Source organism: Diabrotica virgifera, chromosome 2, assembly GCF_917563875.1.
Source record: "Diabrotica virgifera virgifera chromosome 2, PGI_DIABVI_V3a".
Classification (NCBI taxonomy): Eukaryota; Metazoa; Arthropoda; class Insecta; order Coleoptera; family Chrysomelidae; genus Diabrotica; species Diabrotica virgifera.
In genome coordinates, this window is record NC_065444.1 from 270,165,550 (window position 1) to 270,187,214 (window position 21,665).

Here is a 21,665-nt window from a genome sequence, read left to right on the forward strand (position 1 = left end):
ACAAAATACCTACTTTTTGAGTTATTTGCGAAAAGCCGTCTAAAAATGTGGTTATTTTGTTGAAAAATGAACATATTCACTCGCAAATAACTCGAAAAGTGTTGACTTGGCGAAAAAGCTCTATAGAACAAAAGTTACTTAAAATTAGTCAGTTTATCCATTTCCGGACTTATTTTGGACATATATTTTTTCACCCCCAATAGGGGGTGAAAGTCACCCCCAGGGCAAAAGCACACATCGGCACAATATCACTTTTTTTCTTTGACATGTAGGCTATACGTATGACAAATTTCATCTCAATCCAAGCGGTTCTTTAAAATTTAGAGCAAAAACCGTGAAAAAATGCACTATAAATATACTAAATTGTTGACTGATTTGACTTTACCCGATCTTAATTAATAAATAATAAATCAAATCCTTTTTTATTAATTTCAACATTTGTTACCTCCAATCTCTTCAAACTCAATTCTCTCGAAATGTAAGAGAATTTGTCAGTTTGCCGGCTATCATTTCTAAAACACTAGCTCAGAAATCAAATTTCCTCCTTGAAATCAAATACCGATTCGTCGTAGACCCTAACAGATCACTTGTCACATTACTCCAATTCAAAATCCAACGAGTTAGAAAGACAAAAACCGAAGGACACGAGTTTTACAGTCTGGGGTCTACGGGATATATCCGGATATATCACAACTGATTCAGTTTTCCGACAGGGTCTAATGTAAAAGATTATTTCCGGAGGAATATGCGATAATAAATACATACGTAAGTACAAATAAACAAATATTTAGAAAGGCAAAAAATGTACAATATGAATCAATAAAAAATATTTTGGCAATATTAAGTACCTACCGAATTAGATATCTCAAATGAAATACATGTCAGTCCATTTAAGACGACAAAGGGACTACTACAGGGCTGCTCCACATCCCTACCCTATTCAAAATATTCCTGGAAAAGACCCTGAAACCATGGAAAAGAAAGTGCGAAGGAATGGGTATACCAATAAGGAATAAGTATCTATATACCGTAAGTTTTGCTGACGACCAAATAGTAATCGCACAAGACGAAGATGACCTCAGCGTTTTGATGAGAAAACTGGAACAGGAATATACGAAGAATTGAATAGAAATAAACCTAAAGAAAACTGTATACCTAACAACGGAGAACCCAGAAATAAAGCAACTGGAAATAAACGAAGGTGAACAAATCAGAGGAACAGATAAGTACAAGTATTTAGGTTTTATAATATCAAAAAATATAACAATAAAACACTGAAAACGTTTATTTTCTATACTTCCACAAAATTTATTACAACTATGTGACTACAGCTGTTTCGGCAGAGTGCCATAAAAAGACAAACCCATAGTAATCTAAATCTTGAGAAAGGCAATCTGCCGAAACATCTGTAGTCACATAGTTGTAATAAATTTTGTGGAAGTATAGAAAACAAACGTTTTCAGTGTTTTATTGTTATATAAAATGAACTTCCATCACGTAACGGTCGAATCCATCAAATATCAAACAGAGGAACAACTGAGGAAGATATAAAAAATAGACTAGGACAAACAAGAGACTGCATACGAAAATTGAACCCGATACTGTGGGATAAGAACAGCAGCATAAAAACAAAAAGAAGAATATAATATCTAACAATAAAACACTGAAAACGTTTGTTTTCTATACTTCCACAAAATTTATTATAACTAAGTGACTACAGCTGTTTCGGCAGAGTACCTTTCTCAAGTGATATAGTTTACAATGTGTTTGCCTTTTTAAGTCTTCAACTGAAGAGGTTGAGGAGTGGGGAGCTGTTTGTCTCGAGTTGGTCATTCAGAATTATATCTGTATTTTTCAGTTTATTAATTTCCATAGATTCTAAAAAAGATAGCTTAAGGCCTTTATTTTGAATATGCAGAATTTGAAACCCTTAATTGAAAGAATGATTATGATCTAGAAGGTGAAGTGCGTATGTAGAAGTGTCTGTTTTTCTATTGTTGAATGCCCTTTTGTGTTCTGCTATCCGTTTGTCAAAAGTTCTGCCAGTTTGACCGATGTACGTTTTCGGACAGTCACCACAAGTTAGTTTGTACACACCACTCTGTAGTTGGTTTCTCTTTCGGCTTTTATTGTTCTTAATATATTTGCTTAAGAGAAACCAACTACAGAGTAGTGTGTACAAACTAAGTTGTGGTGACTGTCCGAAAACGTACATCGGTCAAACTGGCAAAACTTTTGACAAACGGATAGCAGAACACAAAAGGGCATTCAACAATAGAAAAACAGACACTTCTACATACGCACTTCACCTTCTAGATCATAATCATTCTTTCAATGAAGAGTTTCAAATTCTGCATATTCAAAATAAAGGCCTTAAGCTATCTTTTTTAGAATCTATGGAAATTGATAAACTGAAAAATACAGATATAATTCTGAATGACCAACTCGAGACAAACAGCTCCCCACTCCTCAACCTCTTCAGTTGAAGACTTAAAAAGGCAAACACATTGTAAACTTTATCACTTGAGAAAGGCACTCTGCCGAAACAGCTGTAGTCACTTAGTTATAATAAATTTTGTGGAAGTATAGAAAACAAACGTTTTTAGTGTTTTATTGTTAGATAAAATGAACTTCCCTCAAGTAACGGTCGAATCCATCAAGAATATAATATAATACCATGACAAGAAGTATCCTCACTTATGGGTGTGAAAATTGGACAATAAATAAGAAAACCAAAAATTAAATAAGAGCAACAGAGCAACATAGGATAAAATAAGAGCAACTTCTCCTAAGGAGAAGCTGCAGAGTAACAAGGAGAGATAGACTAAATAACATAGAGATTAAGAGAAGAATGGGAGTAAATTCAGACATAATTGAATAGATCGAACAGAATAGATTAACCTGGTACGGACATGTCAGAATAGCAGACCAAAATCGGTGGATAAACCGAATAACAGAGTGGAGCCCGATAAGAAAAAGGAAGAGAGGCAGACCCCGAAGATCCTTCAGAGATGAAGTAGACGAAGCAATGGAGAAAAAAAATCTACAGGAAGGGGACTGGCAAGACAGAAAGAGCTGGAGAGAACGGTTGAGTGAAAGAATACAGTGAAAACTGTGGTAATCCTTAGTATATATAAATGAAATACTCAAAATACAAGTTCGCTAAAGTAGATTGTAGATTACAGAGTGTTATTAAGACCTTTTGCAGACCTTGTTACACTTCACTCTCAACAACTTTCTTGTTCATGAACAATCTGATGTTTATCTTCTTCTCATTCTTCAAGTGTCTGAAGTTTCTAGCTTGTAGACATTTATTGTCCTTCTCTGGTAAGTATAAAAATTTCTCCAGCCTTTCCAACGGTCGCATTTACCTGCGTCTCTTCTTTTTTCCATGATCCCATATTAATAATTTCTCCTCTCATTATTTAACCTAAATATGAAACTTTTCGTTATTTTAAAGTTTGTGACAGTTGACGTTCGATTCCAACTCTTCGTAACACTTCTTCGTTTATCATAAATATATGATATACGAACTAGCCGGTAGACGAAAAGCCGAACTGATATTGGGATAAGATGTTGTTATCAATGAGAAAGGACATAAGACGGGTTTTTATGAGTCTCTCAATAATTTTTGAAAGTACCGGTAGTAAGGCAATAGGTCTATAGTTGCAAGCATTAGATTTTTCACCACCCTTATGAAGGGGAATAATAATGGCTATCTTTAGGCACTCTGGGAATTTGCCTCTTTCAAAGGAATCATTAATTAGTGAGACGAGGATTTCCAACACATTTTCTGTGAGATTTGAGAAGATTTTTATGGATTACCATGATGATCGCCAACATTCGTCACGGATAGGCATATCAAGAAGAATAAGGATATGCTTAACTAATAGTGAAAGGAAAGATCGGGGAAAGAGAGGAAAAGAAAGAAAGAAAGAAAGAGTGGCTAAGAAACATCCGACAATGGACAGGGCTAAATTTTGAACAGCTAATAAGAACTAAAAACAGACAAGTGTTTGCCATTGTGGTAACCAGTCTCCAATGAGTAATAACAGCAGCAAAGAATAAAATAAAATCAAATAATGGTTATAAAAATGGAACAAGAAGGGAAAAAGTCATAAATAAATTATTGTATAAATTTATGTATTTATAGTGCAAATAGTCTACAGTATTATACGAGATGTATAATAAAATTCATGAACTTCGAAGAAAAGACCTTGATAATATTAAAAAAATTCGAGGTTCTTATTAAATGCGCAGCGATAATCTTTCTCCGTTAAAGGTATTTAATCTGATTTTCACGGGCACTCATCAGAAAATTAAAACGGAACGAAATCCATCTCGCAATGTCATCTTCTTAGTTTTTAAGTCACCGACAACTCATTTTATAGTCAGGGAGATTGTTTTATAAAGAAAAAACACGAACTGGATATAAAGATACATACCTAACAGAAGATTACTTACTTAGTTAATCCAAAACTCGTCTACCTTTCGGTGTGAGTTATTACGGAGTTAGGTTCTCCGTCGTTTTCTTCCACATTTCCTTCTATCCATGGCCAATGCTTTTGTTTCCTCCCATTTTATTCCTCTTTTGGCGGCCGCTTCCCTCACTTCTTCTGTCCAAGTTTTTCTTGTTCTTCCTCTCTTCTTTCTTCCCATATCTCTCGCTTCATATATCTGTCTTACTATTTTTTCTTCTCCTCTTCTCCGTACATGTCCAAGCCATCTAAGTTGTCCTTGTTCGATTGTTGTTGTAACTGGATGTATTTTCAGATTTTCTCTAAAGGTTTGACTTCTAATTTTATCTTTCCTTGTTTTTCCCTCTACCGTTCTCAAAAATCTCAATTCTGTGCTTATTAATCTATTCTTTTGCCTTTTTGTTAATGCCCAAGATTCACAGCTATAGTTTAGAGTGGGTTTCACAATATTTTTTACTATTTCCGTTTTTATATTCTTAGGTTTTCCTTGTTTTTTAAAAAGTAACTCTTAATAATATTTTACAGTTTACCAGTCTTTGCAATTCTTTCATTTATCTCATCTTCTAATTTTCCCTCCCGGCTTATGATTACCCCCAAATACTTATATATGTCTACCTGTTCAAGTTGCTTGCCATCTACTTATATTTCGTGTTTTCCTTTTTGTCTTCCAATTATCATTGTTTTCGATTTATATTTGTTTATTTTCATGTTTCTGATTTATAGCTGTTCATACAATAATGTTTATATTTTCTTGTAATAATTGTTTTTCTGACTCCGCAATGATCACTAGGTCGTCTGCGTAGCATAGTTCTGTTATTTGTATCATCCCCAACTTCCAAAATCCTATATTAAATTTTCTCCATTTGTGTTTGCATTCTGTTATTACGTCATCTAGTACTAGGTTAAAGAGTAGTGGGCTCAGGACACAACCCTGTTTTAATCCAATGTTGCTCTCGAATACTTTTGATTTTTCATTTCTTGTCCTTACATAGCTTTTCGTTTTTTCGTATAAACTCTGGATGCATCCTATTAGATCTTGTTCAATTTTTCTCTTTTCTAGTATTTTCCAAATACCTTCTCTTTTAATTCCGTCGAAAGCTTTTTCCATATCCATAACAGAAGATTATTTTTTTGTTAATAAGATTTTGAACCTGTTGTCTTGTGACATTTTTAAGTTAAATGTTATGTTTATGTGGTACTAGCCACAAATTGGTTGTAGTGACCGTTTATTACCAAAATAAAAAATTACTTGACGTTTCAATTTTTCATCCGGAACTCGTTTTCAAAAAATTAGCATTACTGCCAAAAGTTTGCACCTACGCCCTTAATATTTTTTGTAACTTATTAAGACAATCGTGTCCGCAAGTACGCATATTTGAGCAAATTATGTATTCACACAGCCGGTATTAATTAAATTTCCTGACAACTGTTTAAAAAGTTAGACTAAAAAGCACTGCTGAATGCTGAAAGGACATATCCTTTGCCTAACTCCAACTGAAATATTTAATTTCCTTATCAGCTCTCTTTTTATTCACACAACTGCCATAATATAATTATTGTTCAAAGTAATTTCTGTGACACCTTTTATACTGTACCTATAAACATGTTTGTTCTTTATAAATTACCCTGTATGTAATCACAATAGGGAAATAGTTAGTCCAAATTATTTCTGAGCTTCTATATGAAGACAATTGTTAGATTAAGTTGATCTTTTCAAATTCACAAAAACTCGATTTTAATTTCATTGGCAAATGATGATGCATTATGGCAATATAATATACAGTATGGTGCAAATGAAAGGAATAAATTCGATATTTCGTAAATCAGCGATTTTAGAGAAAAATCCCATAATAGGTCGATTTTTATTTTTAAATTATGATATTTTGGTACATATGTCATACATCTGGGTGTGATGAGGTAATGGATGATTTTTTTTAAATGTTAATAGGGGTCGTGTTCTAGCTCATTTGAAAGGTCATTCAATTCTCTATTTAGTAATATAAACATTTATATATAATTATTTATATAATTATTTGTACAGGGTGTCCAAAAAAAATTTTAATTGAAATATTTGAAAAAAAAAGAAGTAGGTATGTATGTATTTTATTTAATTCAAAATACATTTTGCTGTGGTCCAAAAACAAAAAAAATGTTTATTTCACAAATAAACATTGCTTTTCGATTAAATTCGAAGTTCTTGCCAGCTCCCGCCAACCACCTGCATCTTGAAAGTTTGAACATTTATTTTAAGCGAAAAGCAGTGTTTATTTGTGATATAAACTTTTTTTCTGATTTCTGACAGCAATAAAATGTATTTTGAATTAAACAAATTACATAATTTCTTGTTTTTTTGTCAAAAAATTTAATTTAAAATTTTTTTTGGACACCCTTTATAAATAATTATGTAAATATTTACATTACTGAATAGAGAATTGAATAACCTTTTAAATGAGTTAGCACACGACCCCTATTCTCATTTAAAAAATCGATTACGCCATCACGACGTCACTAGTATAACCTATGTGCCAAAATGTCATAATTTAAAATTAAAAATTTACCTGTTTCGGGATTTTTCCTTAAAGTCGCCGGTTTACGAAATAATGAATTTATTCCTTTCATTTGCACCATACTGTATACCAAAATATACCCAAATTCAATTCAATTGTTTTAATTATTAAATATGAAAAATGCAAATTTGCTAAATACAATAATTCAATTTTTAAAATGTTGGTTCCCATACTAATTGGAATATAACACCAACTTGATTTCTTGACGTCTTTTTCATCTTGATAGATTGTATATTAAAAATTCTCACCTGCATCATTCGACGAACCATCTAATAACTTATTAGGATCATTCTTTTTGTGAAGCATAATCTGATAAAAATTGACGGTATTTCATAGTCCAGCTCAGCATTCGTCATTCCTCTAAACATTCCACCAACACTCGGAAAACAAAAGAAAAGATTCAGAATAATATCTATAATAATACCGTATTTTAAAATAGATAGAAGCACAGTGGTACTAGAGACAACTTACTGAGACTAAAAGCTGAGAAAAAAATTCGTGAATACAAATCCGACCGAGAATAATAATCTCGTCTTTTTTGGATTGGTACCTACTCGTCCGATGTACTTATGACTCTCTGTAAAGACAACGAAGGCGACTTTGTGTTGGTAACAAGTCCTTTGCTCAACACAAATTAATCTTTTGCATGACTGGCTAGTTTCTTTTTACTCCATCTCTCTCCTCTCTACTTCAACTGTCTCCATCTTTATTTATCCTCTAAAACTCTGAAGGAAATGTTTATTGGGAGCTCCGATCTTTTTCGTAATGTGGTCCACATACCTTGCTGGTGATCTTCCCCAGGCTCTCGCTCCTTGCACCATCCCCGATATAATTAGCCTTCTTCGGTCCATCTTTGGACATAGGCCTCCCCAATCCTTTTCCATTCTTCTCTGTCTGTCGCTACAGTCATCCACCTAGAGCCCACGTGCTTCTTGACATCATCTGCCCATCTCATTTGTGGCCTTCCTCTGCTTCGTTTATATTCCCACGGTCTCCAATTTATGAGAATTTTGTTCCATCGGTCTTCCTTTTGTTCTATAGCGTGTCCGGCAAATCTCCATTTCAACTTTGCAACTTCTTGTCTAACATCCCTAACTTTGGTTTTCTCTCTTATCCACTCGTTTCTCTTTTTATCCAATAGTCTTATGTGCTTTTCCATTGCTCTTTGCGTTTTTATTATCTTGTCCATATTTGCTTTTGTAAACGTCCACGTTTGGGAACCGTAAGTGAGAACAGGGAGTACGCATTGATTGTATACCTTGGTCTTAAGATGTTGTGGATATCTTTTGTTTTTAAGGATGTAGCTTAGCTTTCCAAATGCCGCCCATGCCAGTCTAACTCGTCTTTTGGTCTCTGCTGTTTGGCTTTCCTTGTTAAGTTTTATAATTTGACCCAGATATATATAATCGTAAACTTGTTCTATTTCATCTTGTCCGATCCTCATTGTGATGTCCTCATCTGTATTTGTTATGATTTTGGTCTTGCTGTAATTCATATTAAGGCCTATCTTCCCGGCTTCTATGTCCAGTTCTTTCATCATTTCAAACAATTCTTCTTTTTTATCTGTTATCAATACGATGTCATCGGCGTACCTTAGGTGTTTTAAGCGCATGATCCCCGATATCATGTCAGCTTATTCAAACCATCTCTACACACTACATGACCAAATTAAGTAGTGATTTTTTCGCTCACAAAGTTTCGAAGCCTTTTTGTAACGTACAGCAATCTAAGAATAGACTCGTTAGTTCTTCTTGTGGACTAGAATATTCACAGCAATCTTCGCTAGCAAAACATTTTCCAAACGCAACTATATTGCGTTTATCAACTTCCTTCAAAGACCAGTATTCAGATCCATATAGAAAAATGGAGAAGACCATTGCTTTACAAGCTTTATCTTTGTTGTATCTATGATGACGTTGTGGTTTTTCCATACTTTGGTGAGTTTTGCCATTGCTCCCTTGGCCATGGCCAATCTTTTTATTTTCTTGGTAGGTACGTCCTCAGGAATTGGTTATGTTATGAGTTTTATCACTTCGATATCATTGTTTCTATCAATGTCTAGCTGGTTGTTATATCTTCTATATTTGACCATATTCTTTATTTTTATTCATTTATGGACAGCCTGCTTTCAAATTCACTCATCTTACTTGTTTTACCAGCTCTGTCAATTCTTCCAAGGGTTAGGCGAAAAGCTTTGCGTCGTATCACCTGCGTACTTTAAGTTGTTAATTCTTCTGTCGCCAATGGATATGCCCACTTTCCATTCTGAGATAGCTTCTAGCATAATAATGGCTTCTCCATATATGGCCATTCTTCAGAACGGGGCTTATGACGTAGCTCTTCACGTAGCCTTGCAAACCATAAACGTCTTAGAGTTCTCCATGTGCCCTCACTTTTACTGAGTTTTCATTTCCTCCAAATATTTCTACATTTTATCCCATCTAATAAAGTCAAACGTTTTACTGTTTTCATCAAAATACACATATCTATGTACTTACACCAAATTCCCTTGATTTTTCGAGGAATATTTTACATTATATATATATAATATGTACATATATACATTTTAACTATCTAATATTTTCAAAGTCATGAGGAAGGGGAGATAAAGGCAAGAATAGCTAAAGGAAATATAAAGTATGGATCATTACTAACATTAATGAAATCCAAATACATATAAAAAAAATAAAAATCAGAATTTATAGGACTGTTATCAGACCTACAGTAAAATACGCATGAAAAAGATGTGTACTGAAAAAGACAGAAACAGACCTTTTAGAAAGATGGGAGAGAAAAATGCAATATATTCAGGTGTGACAATAGAAGGTCAGTGGAGATAAAGGACCAATAAAGAATTGGAAGAACTCTATAAACAGCCAACGAAAACGACGATGATCAAAGCACAGGGAATACGATAGTTGGAGCACATCGAAAAAATGGGAAGTAAAAGAATCTCAAAAATGGCCTACGAATACCATTACAAAAGAAAACTAAAGACGTGTCAAGGTAAAGATGAAAGGACAGTGTGTACGAAGAGCTGAAGAAAAGTAGCATTGAGGGATGGAAAGGAACTAGCATTGGACAGAAGAAGATGGAGGGAGGTGGCGAAGGAGTGCATAAGAAGACTGAAGTGTAAATAAATAAAATTTATACTATAAGACTAAAATAAAATGTAATAAGAAGTGTAATCATTAGTTTTGCTGTTGAGCTTAATAAATATAAATATTTTCAAAGCAGAGATCTTTTGGTGATCTGTCTCTATATTTAGTGGTCTTAGCGGTTAAAAAAGAAAAAAATATGATATATTATACCATAAGATATAATAATTACTATAATTCAGGTATTTAAGATGCCTTTTTGTCTGATTTTTGGTGGAAATACTGGAGCTCTGATTCCGAGAGCGCTCTAGAAGGCAAAGATGGATCGCTTTTGTATTCAAATACAGTTGGGAAAACGTCCACCTAAGTATTCCTGCTATTACCACTATTAATGATCACATATGGAATCGGACTACTGCTTGTGCTTGATATTAGAAAATTCGTATGATGAATGAGTTGAAAACGAAACCTTTAATTATTATAGCTGTGTTGTTTTAAATCTCTCCTCTTTCCTTGTAAGTTAGCCTGCCCCTTTTTTTAATTCACATGGTCTTGCACAATAATTTTGCAATATTTAGAATTGTTTTTTGTCCTTTTTTTTTAATTAAATTAATAGTGTAAATCTTCTTCTTTCATAAACTATCCAAAGTGTTACTGTAACTTCATAATTTTCTGACTTATAGTGGTGCAAAAAAATTAATTTGGTATAAACAAATTAAATAACTTTTAAATTGCTTTGAAATTCAGGGTATAATTTAAACACCAGAAGTCTCAGCATTCCGTGTAATAAGAAGGTTAATTTTTACATAAGTTATGAATATTTATAAAAACTCAAAATTTATGATTTATTTTGCAATTTTCTAAGCAACCAATAAGGATAGACATATTTAGCGGAAGCCATATCGAAGTTTTTTTATACCATTTATGAGTTTCTTACTCTCAAATTTGTTTAACATGCTTATCTTTTTGGTAATAGACGAAAAAAGCGAAAATTTACCGTTTTTGGATTTTCATTTGTTTATAACTATGTATATCACCAAAATCGGCTGCAGGAAACATATATTGGGACCGTGCAAGTTCGGCAAAGCGACCTCTATTTCTACGCTCTGTACTTTTTTTCGCACTTTTAATTATATTGGCCAATTATATTAGTCCTGGTTGCGGATAATTGTCAAGGCCATTGTCCAAAAAAATAGTAAGAAGAAAAAATAAGATGCAGGTTATGTTATGCAAACGTAAACAATTGTATGTAGTAAATAGAATTAGTTATTAAAATGCAGTATTGCAAGCAAAATACAATTAATTAAATTTACCTTTATATAATAATTGCATATCATATCAATATTGTGGAGCAATATATAATTTTTCTGCTTCAATGACAGAAGGTATGAAATATACGTCAATTTGACAATTTCAAATGACAATATGAATTATTTAAGATAGTTGCAATATTTCTCCGCGACTCGCGCACGGTCGTTTCTCGTTTCCCTTCCAAGTACTTGCACACCGCGAATAGGTTATTAGTATAGATATCCATACTATTCAAAAAATTTGGTTTCGGCCTGGTGGGGGTTGTGTCACCAACAGGATATTTTTTTTCCTTATTTCTCTGAACTATTGTAGTAGGATCAAGTTGTGTTGTGTTTAAATAAATTTTTTTATGGTAAATAAATTAAGGTAATGCATTCGATGCCTTTTAAACTTTTAGTGTTACAGGAAACCACTCTATAAATGTATACGAGATATATTACAAATCCCATTCATTCTAAAACGTTATACAACATTACTTATTCATCCCCGTAGAATCTAGGATGCCGTGATGGTTTCTGTCATGCACAGAGAACCTCGTTTCAAATACTGATGAATAAAAAATAAGTACGAAACGTATGTACTGGATATAAACTGCATCAGATTTGAAGTAGATGCACCTGACTCGAGAAAAACGAATACATGCGTCTGGATACGAGTCGGATGTCAAAGTTGAGCGATAGGAATTTGATTTTGGCTGGAATCTCGATGTTTTCTCTGGATATACATCTGGATATTTTCTAAGAAATTCGAAATAAAATGTTTGTATTACATAACAAGCAGCTGCATTTGTGAGGTCTTACATCCAAATACGAATGGAAAGAAACGACAAAAAACACTGCTAAAAAAGTAAACTTAGATTCTTGGACAAAAAAAAATGACCTATTAAATATATATTATTGTGTTTTCTCAATTTTATCAATCAAAGGCAAAATAAAAATTAAATTAATTTTTTTTTAAATAACGCGGGCATATAAATTTGATACACCCTGTATATTGAGCTGTAAATATTTATTAGAATTTAGTTTGGATGTAAGTGGATTTCTCTTTTTAATGAGCTTTCCGATGAACCATTAAAGACTTTTGTGAATAATTAAAGTGAAAAGGACGATGTATTTAGATTTAAAATGGAAATAGATTGTTTATTACGAGAACTATAGAACCCACAGGTAGATGTAATTATCACTTTCTAGAAAAGGTGGTTTAAAAGAAAGTTTGGAATTTTAATATTTGTTTCAACCCGAGTGAATGTTGTAGAGTTTCCCCGAAAGTAATTAAGGATGGTCGGAATAATTTTGAAAACGACTGTCTGTTTGTCGAATGGAAAAGTCGATGTTTCTGATTCTTGGCAATGTGGAAGGGGAAAAGTGGATTGGATGATTGAGAGAGTTTGAAAAAGAAGTCATTATGTTTTTGGCATCGCTGAGGAGCAGTTCGACGTTTTCGCGGATAGATAGTTAGCAGATACCAGTGGCTGTTTGATAGTGGAGAATAGTGTTGAAAAGTGGAACGAGAGACAGATCAAATTGAGACGAAATACCTCTTTGATTCTGTATTATTGTGAGAAGGAGAGCAGAGAATTTTTGGAGTTTTGTTTGAATCGAGTACGTGTCAAAAGAGGCCCGGCTTGTTGGAGAATTGGTGCTGGCATGCTGATAGTTTTGAAGCTGGAGAACGGAGAGGGCTTTGATGAGTAGCCTTTAACATAGTCAACGAGGGAGAGCTGTTTTGGGTCACGAGAAGACATTAGAGTGAGTGAAGAAAAAGGTCAGTCAATTTATGTGAAAGAGATTTTTATGTTCGGAAACTAAATTTTTGAGTAAAAAGCAATGAATTAAAGTAAATGAATTAAAATTCCAATATTTCAAAAAGTAAATAGTAAATATAGGTAATCTTGCGAATACATAATTTTGTTTTGTTTAGTTTGTTTTACCAAAGTCATCGGGAACAAACCGATAAATTGTTTTTTTTTTAACTATAATAAATTTAAGTGGTAAAGATTTCATTCGGACATCTGTGTCCACAGGTTTTAGATTGGATAGATTTTAGAGTATTGATTTTGACAAAGAAAAAGCAATTCTGTATGTTTATTTTAATATTTTTCTTTATTTCTTTTCCCTATTTTATCCCGATTAGGACCAACTAAGAGATACTGAACCCACGAGAGAAGATAAGTATAACGTGAGATATACTTATAAAATAAAATAGTATAAAAAGGCACCCTGAGATTTTTTATTCATTTTTATGTATGATTTGCGACAATTAAATAATTAGTCAGATAAATAATAATTAATATAAAATTAATAAAAAGCAGATCATACCAATATAATTATATATAGTCTTTAAAGTCCCTTTTACTTTTCAGTGTCGGGACTAATGTCGATTGACGTGCGCACAAACTTTGACCATTGTTTTCTATCCTGCGCCAGTCTGCTTGCTTCTGCTACGGTTTTCCCTTTCTTTTGGAGAATCTTCGCAATAGTTGTATCCCAGTTTTCTGTTGGTCTTCCTCTGTTTCTTTTCTCCTGTATTCTTGCTTCCCATATTTGTCGTACTGGTATGTTTATTCTCATTCTTTTCATGTGACCCCACCAACTCAGTTGTTTTTCTTCGATGTATTCTAAGAGTGGTTTAGTTTTGAGCTCATCTCGTATATCGATATTTCTTATTCTGTCGCTTTTTGTTACTCCTTTCACTCGTCTTAGGTATTTCATTTCGAGTGCCTGGATATTACTCTTCATTCTTCGTGTTAATACCCAAGACTCGCATCCGTATGTAAGTACTGGTCTGTATATCGTGTTGAAGACAGTTATTTTGGGTTATCTGGATATTTCTTTTTTATTTAAAAATTTGTTATTAATTGCATGGAATATCTTAGACGTTTTTTTAATCCTGTCTTCTATATCTCTGTGTTGTTTTCCGTTGTTTTCCACTGTTACTCCCAGGTATTGGAAGTAGTTTACCTGTTCTATTGTTTCTCCATTGATTTGGATATTTAATACGGGTTGTTCTTGTGCCATTACCATAATCTTTGTTTTGCGTGTGTTTATTTTCATCTCGGGCCTATTTAATACCTCATTCCATGTTTGTAATTTATTTCTTAGATCTTCCTCTTTATCTGCCATAAAAACAACATCATCAGCATATGCACATTCTGATATTCCGACTCTTTCTAGGTTTCGGTAACCTACATGTATTTTTTTAAATTGTGGTATACATTCTTTCCTTATTTCGTCCATAAAGATGTTAAAGAGTGTAGGACTCATGACTCCTTCTTGTCTTAAGCCTTCAGATGTTTTAAATTGTTGCGATTTTATATTTTTATGCATTATATAACTCGTGTTCCTTCAATATAAACTTTTGATGGCTTCTATTAGTGTTCTATCTACCCCTCTTCTAATTAGAATGTTCCATATTGTTTGTCTTTTCACTCTGTCGAATATTTTTTCTAGGTCGATGAAGGCTATATACGCTTTAGTTTTAGTCAGTAGTGTTTTTTATGTTATTTGCTTAAGTGTGAATATTTGATCTTGCACCCTTCGTCCTTTCCGGAAACCACTCTGGGCTTCTTCTAGTGTCGTTTCTATTATATTCTTCAGCTTTTGTTCTAATACTGTTTCGTATATTTTCAGTGCCGTACATAGTAGTGTAATTCCTCTATAATTGTTACATCTTTTGGTATCTCCTTTCTTAAGTATAGGCAGTACTACTCCCATCTCCCAGTCCGACGGTATTTATTCTTTCTTTCATGCCTCATTGCATATTTCTCTGAGCAGTTTCCTACCTTCCACTCCCATATATTTCAGCATTTCTGGTGTTATTCTATCATGTCCAGGAGATTTCCCATTTTTAAGTTTCTTTATTGCTGTTTCTATATCTTCGTTTGTTATTTCTTGTGTGTTTTCTTCCTTTTCTCTTCTTTCTTCATTTTCTTCGTTGTTTTCTTCTCTGTTTACTTCATTACTAGTTAGTAGTCCTTGAAAGTATTGCTTCCATCGTTCCATTATTTCTTGATCATCTGTTATTATTTTTCCATCTGTGTCTTTTATTCTTGTATCTCTTGTTCTACCTATTAAATATTAGCCAAAATTTCTAAAATATTGTCGTTTCTTTAAAAATAAGGATTTATTTTAGATATAAAGCTCCGCCAGTAGTGCTGTTAGGTTGACCGAGTAGCCTTAACAGTTCTGTTTCCTGATCCAAGAACGAATAAACGAGGGGGGAGTCTTCAGTAAGTTTAACAACCAACTGATGGACCATAGTGAGATTAGAGATAAAAAAGGCCAAGTAAAAGTAGTTAACAGATCAATGTATAGAAATAGAAGAGTATGGCAGAATATACGACAATATTAATCTGTTTAAATAAATAAAAGTACTAACAAATACCAAATAGCGAGCACATTATGGGATACTCAAAGTTGATAATGGAAAACTCATTGCAGCCATCAAAGATAAAGTAAGATTTTGGCAAGAATACATATTAAAACTATTAGACGATGATAGAATGATACAATATGAGACTGAGATAATAGGAACAAACTGTTTAACAAGGTACATCATCATCCAGCCTCAAAAGTCCACTGCTGAACATAGGCCTCCTCCCCTCGTTTCCAACCCCATCTATCCTGCGCCGCCCTCATCCAGTTTTTATTTACCTTTCTTAAGTCGTCAGTCCATCTTGTAGGCGGTCGACCGACGCTTCTCTTGTCTTCTCTTGGCCTCCATTCCAATAACCTCTTCGTCCATCGCCCATCTGTCATTCTGGCTACGTGTCCTGCCCATCTCCACTTCAACCTGGCTATCCTCTCGATGACGTCAGTCACCTTTGTTCTTCTCCTGATTTCTTCGTTTCTGATTTTGTCTCGCAGAGTTATTCCTAACATTGACCGCTCCATTCTTCTCTGCGTGACTCTTAGTTTGGTAGCCGAGGCTTTAGTTAAGGTAAGTGTTTCTGATCCGTACGTCAAGACTGGGAGGACGCACTGATCGAATACCTTTCCCTTTAGACATGTGGGTAACTCACTTTTAAAAGTTTCTCTCAGTTTTCCAAATGCTGCCCACCCAAGACCGATTCTTCTCTTCAGCTCATGAGTCTGGTTATCCCTGCCAATCGTAATTTCATGTCCCAGGTATTTATATCTATCTACGAGTTCTATTTCCTTCCCACCAATACTGATGTTCTGGTTGGGTACCAAATTTGTCATTATTTTTGTTTTTGAGATGTTTATATTTAAACCAACATTTTCTGTAGCTACAACGAGTTCTTGTACCACCTCTCTTGCCATACCTAGATCCTCAGCTACTATGACTATATCATCGGCGAAACGTAAGTTGTTTAGGTATTCTCCATCTATTTTTATTCCCTTTGTCATCAAATCCAAACTCTTGAAAGCATGTTCTAAGACCGTATTAAAAAGTTTAGGTGACATTGGGTCTCCTTGTCTAACCCCCCGTTCTATTTTTATGCGATTACTGTTAGTATGTAATTTGACAGTGGTTGTTGCCTGTAAGTATATTTTGTGTAATAATTTTGTATACCTATAATCTAGCCTGCATTCTTTAAGCGCCTGTAATATTTTGCTAAGTTCAACTGTATCAAAGGCTTTATGAAAATCGATAAAAACTAGAACTAGGGGTTTATTGTATTCCACTACTTTCTCTATCAGGGTTTTTATACTTTGTAGATGGTCATTTGTTCCGTAATTTTTTCGGAATCCTGCCTGTTCTCTTGGCTGATAAGTCTCTAACTTTCTTTCCATTCTCTTAACTATTATTCGCGTAAATAACTTATATAAATGGCTGAGGAGGCTAATCGGTCTGTAATTCTCTAAATTGGCTTTGTCTCCTGCTTTGTGTAATAGAATCATAGTAGCGTTGTTCCAGTCTGTTGGAATATTGGCGTTGTGAAGGCAGATATTGAAAAGTTGTTTAATTTTTTCAAGTAGTATATTTCCTCCAATTTTTAGTGCTTCTGATACTATTCCATCTTCACCTGGGGTTCGATTATTTTTCATTTTCTTCAGAGCCTCTTTGATTTCTGATTTTGTTATATCGGGCATTAAATCCGATCCTTGATTTAATACTCCAGTTTTTACTGTAATTGGAGGTTGCGCATTGTCATCTTTTTTTCTTGATTTGTATAACTCTGTGTAGAACTCTTCGACTATTGTTAATATTTCATCTCTGTTTGTAGTTTCTTTTCCAGTTCTGTTTCTTAGTTTGTTGATTTCTATTTTTCCTTTTTGTACGCTTACGTTCTTCAAAACTTTCATGTTCTTATTTTGCTCTATTGCTTGTTTTGTTTTTTCTACATTGTAGTTTCTTATGTCTTTTCTTATTGACTTTGTGATAGTCTTATTTATTTGATTTAGCGCTTCTTTGCTGGAACTTGTATCTCCTTTCATCTGTCGTCTTAGTTCTATAAGGGTTTTAGTAGGTTGACTTAGTTTTTCATCTTTTTGGTTTGTTGGACAGTATTTAGTTTGAGCCTGTTGTATTGTGGTGATTATTTGCTTGTTCAGTATATTAATGTCTGTTGTTGTTGTATCTTTCAATGTATCATTAATATATTTTTCGAACTCCTGAATATTAGTTGGTTTTACCCATTTCTTTGGGTGTTTCTTATTTATCATTTTGAGTCTTTCCTTTTCGATCGATATCGTTATTTTAGCTCTTACTAACCTGTGATCACTGCTTGTGCTGAACTGGTTTAACACATTTACGTCTTTAAATAATTCTTTTTTATTTGTTACGAAATAGTCGATTTCGTTCCTTGTTTTTCCATCTGGACTTTCCCAGGTCCATCTTCTGTGTTTTTTCTTTTTAAAGAAGCTGTTCATTTGATAGAGATTGTTTTCCAAAAGAAAAGTTAACAGTTGTTTGCCTCTATCATTTCCGCCTTCGCTTCCAAAATTTCCCAATATTATTTCAGAGGGGTCTTCCTTGGTACCTATTTTGGCGTTGAAATCACCGCCTATTATTAAGAAGTGGCCAGGATTTTCCTTGATTGCACAGGATATTTGGTCGTAGAATATTTGGACTTCTTCATCTGAATGGCCTGTAGTAGGTGCGTATACTTGAATGAACTTTAGGATATATCTGGTGCTCATTTTGATGTTTAAGTAGACCACCCTTGTTGATATTTGGTTTATTGACACAATTCTGTTCGCAATTCTTTTGTGAACAAAGAAGCCGACTCCTCCGACTGTCGATTCCTCTTCTCCTTTGTAGTACCACAGATGGCCTGATGGGAGTGAGATAAGATTCTCTCCTTTTTTTCTAACTTCGCTGATACCCACAATATCCCAATTCACTTTTGAAAGTTCTTCCTCCATTTCTTCGAACCTTTCTTCGGTAGAGAGCGACCGAGCATTATATGTGGCGATGTTGAGGTTTATATTTTTGACGCACTTTGAATAGGGTTGGTTTACACTGGTCGGGTTTGTGGCATTTAAACACCGTGCTTGCCTTGCATGTTGGTGAGTATTCATATTTATTCCCACGAGTAGCTGGGGATCGTTGTCGATTCCTGTAGAGCCCCGCGTACAGGAACAAGGCTAATTTTCAATGGGATTTCGCCCGGTGTCCCAAGAGCATCGTTAGCGGCCGCGTGACGTGCGACCATTCAGTTTTTAGCACGATAGCTTCCACCTTAACTTACGGATTTTTTGCATCTGGTTTTCTCCGTATTTTGTTGGGTAAGATGGGGAGGGAAAAAGGTGTATATGGGAAGAATCTGTAGTAGAAAGAAATATAGTGACCCGTCTGCCTTCGGAAACCTAATCGCCATTCGGGGTCGGAAAAAAACAAGAGTTAGCCAAGAGAGGCTGATACAAAAGATTAAAGACATTTCACTCAAGACAAGTTGAAGAAGAGTAAAATGTGAAGGCCCTTATGATCCGCCAGGTGCGTTTCATAAGCGTATGAGTATTGGTACGCTTTGTGTTCCCGCTCATACTTCGGGGTGTTGACTACAGACTGTATGGCTCGTCCAGCATGCCATAGCATGGAGGATAAGGTTCACGTAATTTTTACAATGTAGACACCCTAAACTCCATGGTCTGACAAGGTACATACAACAGGAGTATTACCTATCTCAAGATTGGTTGTTGTCTACGTTTGTAACACTATCAAAGTAAGTATGTGCAACAGACTGCTCTCAGTATAGAACAATTTCCTTAAAATTGAAGAAGATATAGATGATAACCAGTTTGGATTCAGAGGAAGACTAGGAACGAGAAAGGCTTTTAAAGTTCTCACGTAAAGACCATTAGGTATGAACCAGTATTTTATGTCTGCTTTATAGGATATCAAATACGAATGTACTATAGAGTACGACTTCAGAAACTAGTAGAATTGAAACTGCTTTCCAACTAGGAACTTAACCCCTTAATTTTCCTAACTAGCGTGTTTATTGGGTTGAATTTTTCTTCCTGTGGTTTCAGTTTCATGTCAGCTAATATATTTTTATGTTTGAATACTTTTTTTTTAATTTTGAACTTTGTTAGGGAGGGAAATTTCCAAAATTTCCCTCTCCGTAGATCCGCGACTGGCCAGACGACATCTTTAACATCTGTTTTATCGGGAACGTGCGTCGTCGTGGATAATGATTATATATATACACAATAGCACTAAAAGGCCTTAGAGGCCCATGGCTTGAAAAGTTTGTTTTTTTCTTCATTTTCACGTTTCTTTATGTGCTGAGCTCTTCTCTGGCTTGATATGTGATTTTCCTCCATTCCTTCCTGTTAGGTACTCATTTTTCTTTTTTGGCCCTCTAGCCCCATTCTTTCCAAATCTTTTTGAACGTCTTGCTTCCATCTATTTTTCGGCCTTCCTCTTCTCTTTCTTGAAGTTATAGTGTAGTTTAGTACCTTTTTTGGAGTCCTCGTGTTTGGCATCCTTTCAATGTGACCTCGCCATCTAAGTCTCTGAGCCTTTATCACTCCTATTATATTAGGTTGGTTGTATAATTGCTTTAACTCATCATTTGACCTTCTTATCCATAAACTGTCCCTAATTTTTCCTCCATATATCTTCCTTAGTATTTTCCTTTCCCAGATCTCCAGTAAATTTTGTTCATTTTTTGTCATTTTCCATGTCTCACTGCAGTATGTTACTATTGGCTGTAAAGTTGTTTTTTATAGCTGTACTTTTGCCCTTCTTGATAGAAACTTGCTTTTCAACATTGCATTAAGCGCATGTACACTTCTATTGCCTGCCATTATTCTAGCTTGTATTTCTTCTTTAATGATAGGTTTACGTGATATTATTGCCCTTAGGTATGTAAATCTTTCTACCATTTCGAATTCGTATGATGTTCCCTCTTCTACTTCTACTTTAAACTTTTGTCCATTCCTAAACTGACCATCTGTCCACTCCATACCTTTTGTTTTAGTTGAATTTATATACAGTCCCATTTTCTTCGCTGCTTTTACTATTCTCTGTGCCATCTCCTGTAGCTCTTTTTTTCCTCTTGCCAGTAACACCACATCATCCGCAAACGCCAAAACTTGGTGTCTTCTTTGATAGATGAGTCCTTCTCTATTGATTTTCGCTCCTCGCATTATTTTTTCTAGGCATAAGTTGAAGAGTAAAGATGACAGAGGATCGCCCTGTCTTAATCCTTCGTTTAATATAAATTTTTCTGATGATTGACTGTTTATTTTAACTCTGGTTTCTGTATTTTCCAGACTAAGATGTATCACGTTACGTAGCTTTCTGCTAACTCCCAATTCCTCAAGCGCCTCTTTTAATTTCTTCCTCTTTATTCTATCGTATGCTTGTTGGAAGTCGATGAATAGTGCTATCGTTGGTAGGTTGTGTTCATAGCTTTCTGCTTGTAATTCTCTGGATAATGATTACTAGATATATAAATAATTATAAACATTTCAATATTTATAATTATTTATATACCAGATATAAGCTATATTTTATACTTTAATAAATCGCAGAAAATAAAGGAAGCTAACACCATTTAAAGCTATAAAAAATTTAAACTTTTATGAAACGAATCCACTATAACTACTTAACATTATGTTTATCACAAAGCAAATTTTTTGTATTCCAACAAAAGGTCTTTACCGCTGGCTGGGTAAAAATTACATTAAAACCCGACTCTTCCGTGATAATCTTTGTTCACTAACTGCATATATAACCATAAAAGAAAATTAGAATTAAAATTAAAAGTAAGACACGTCATATATTTCAAGCAA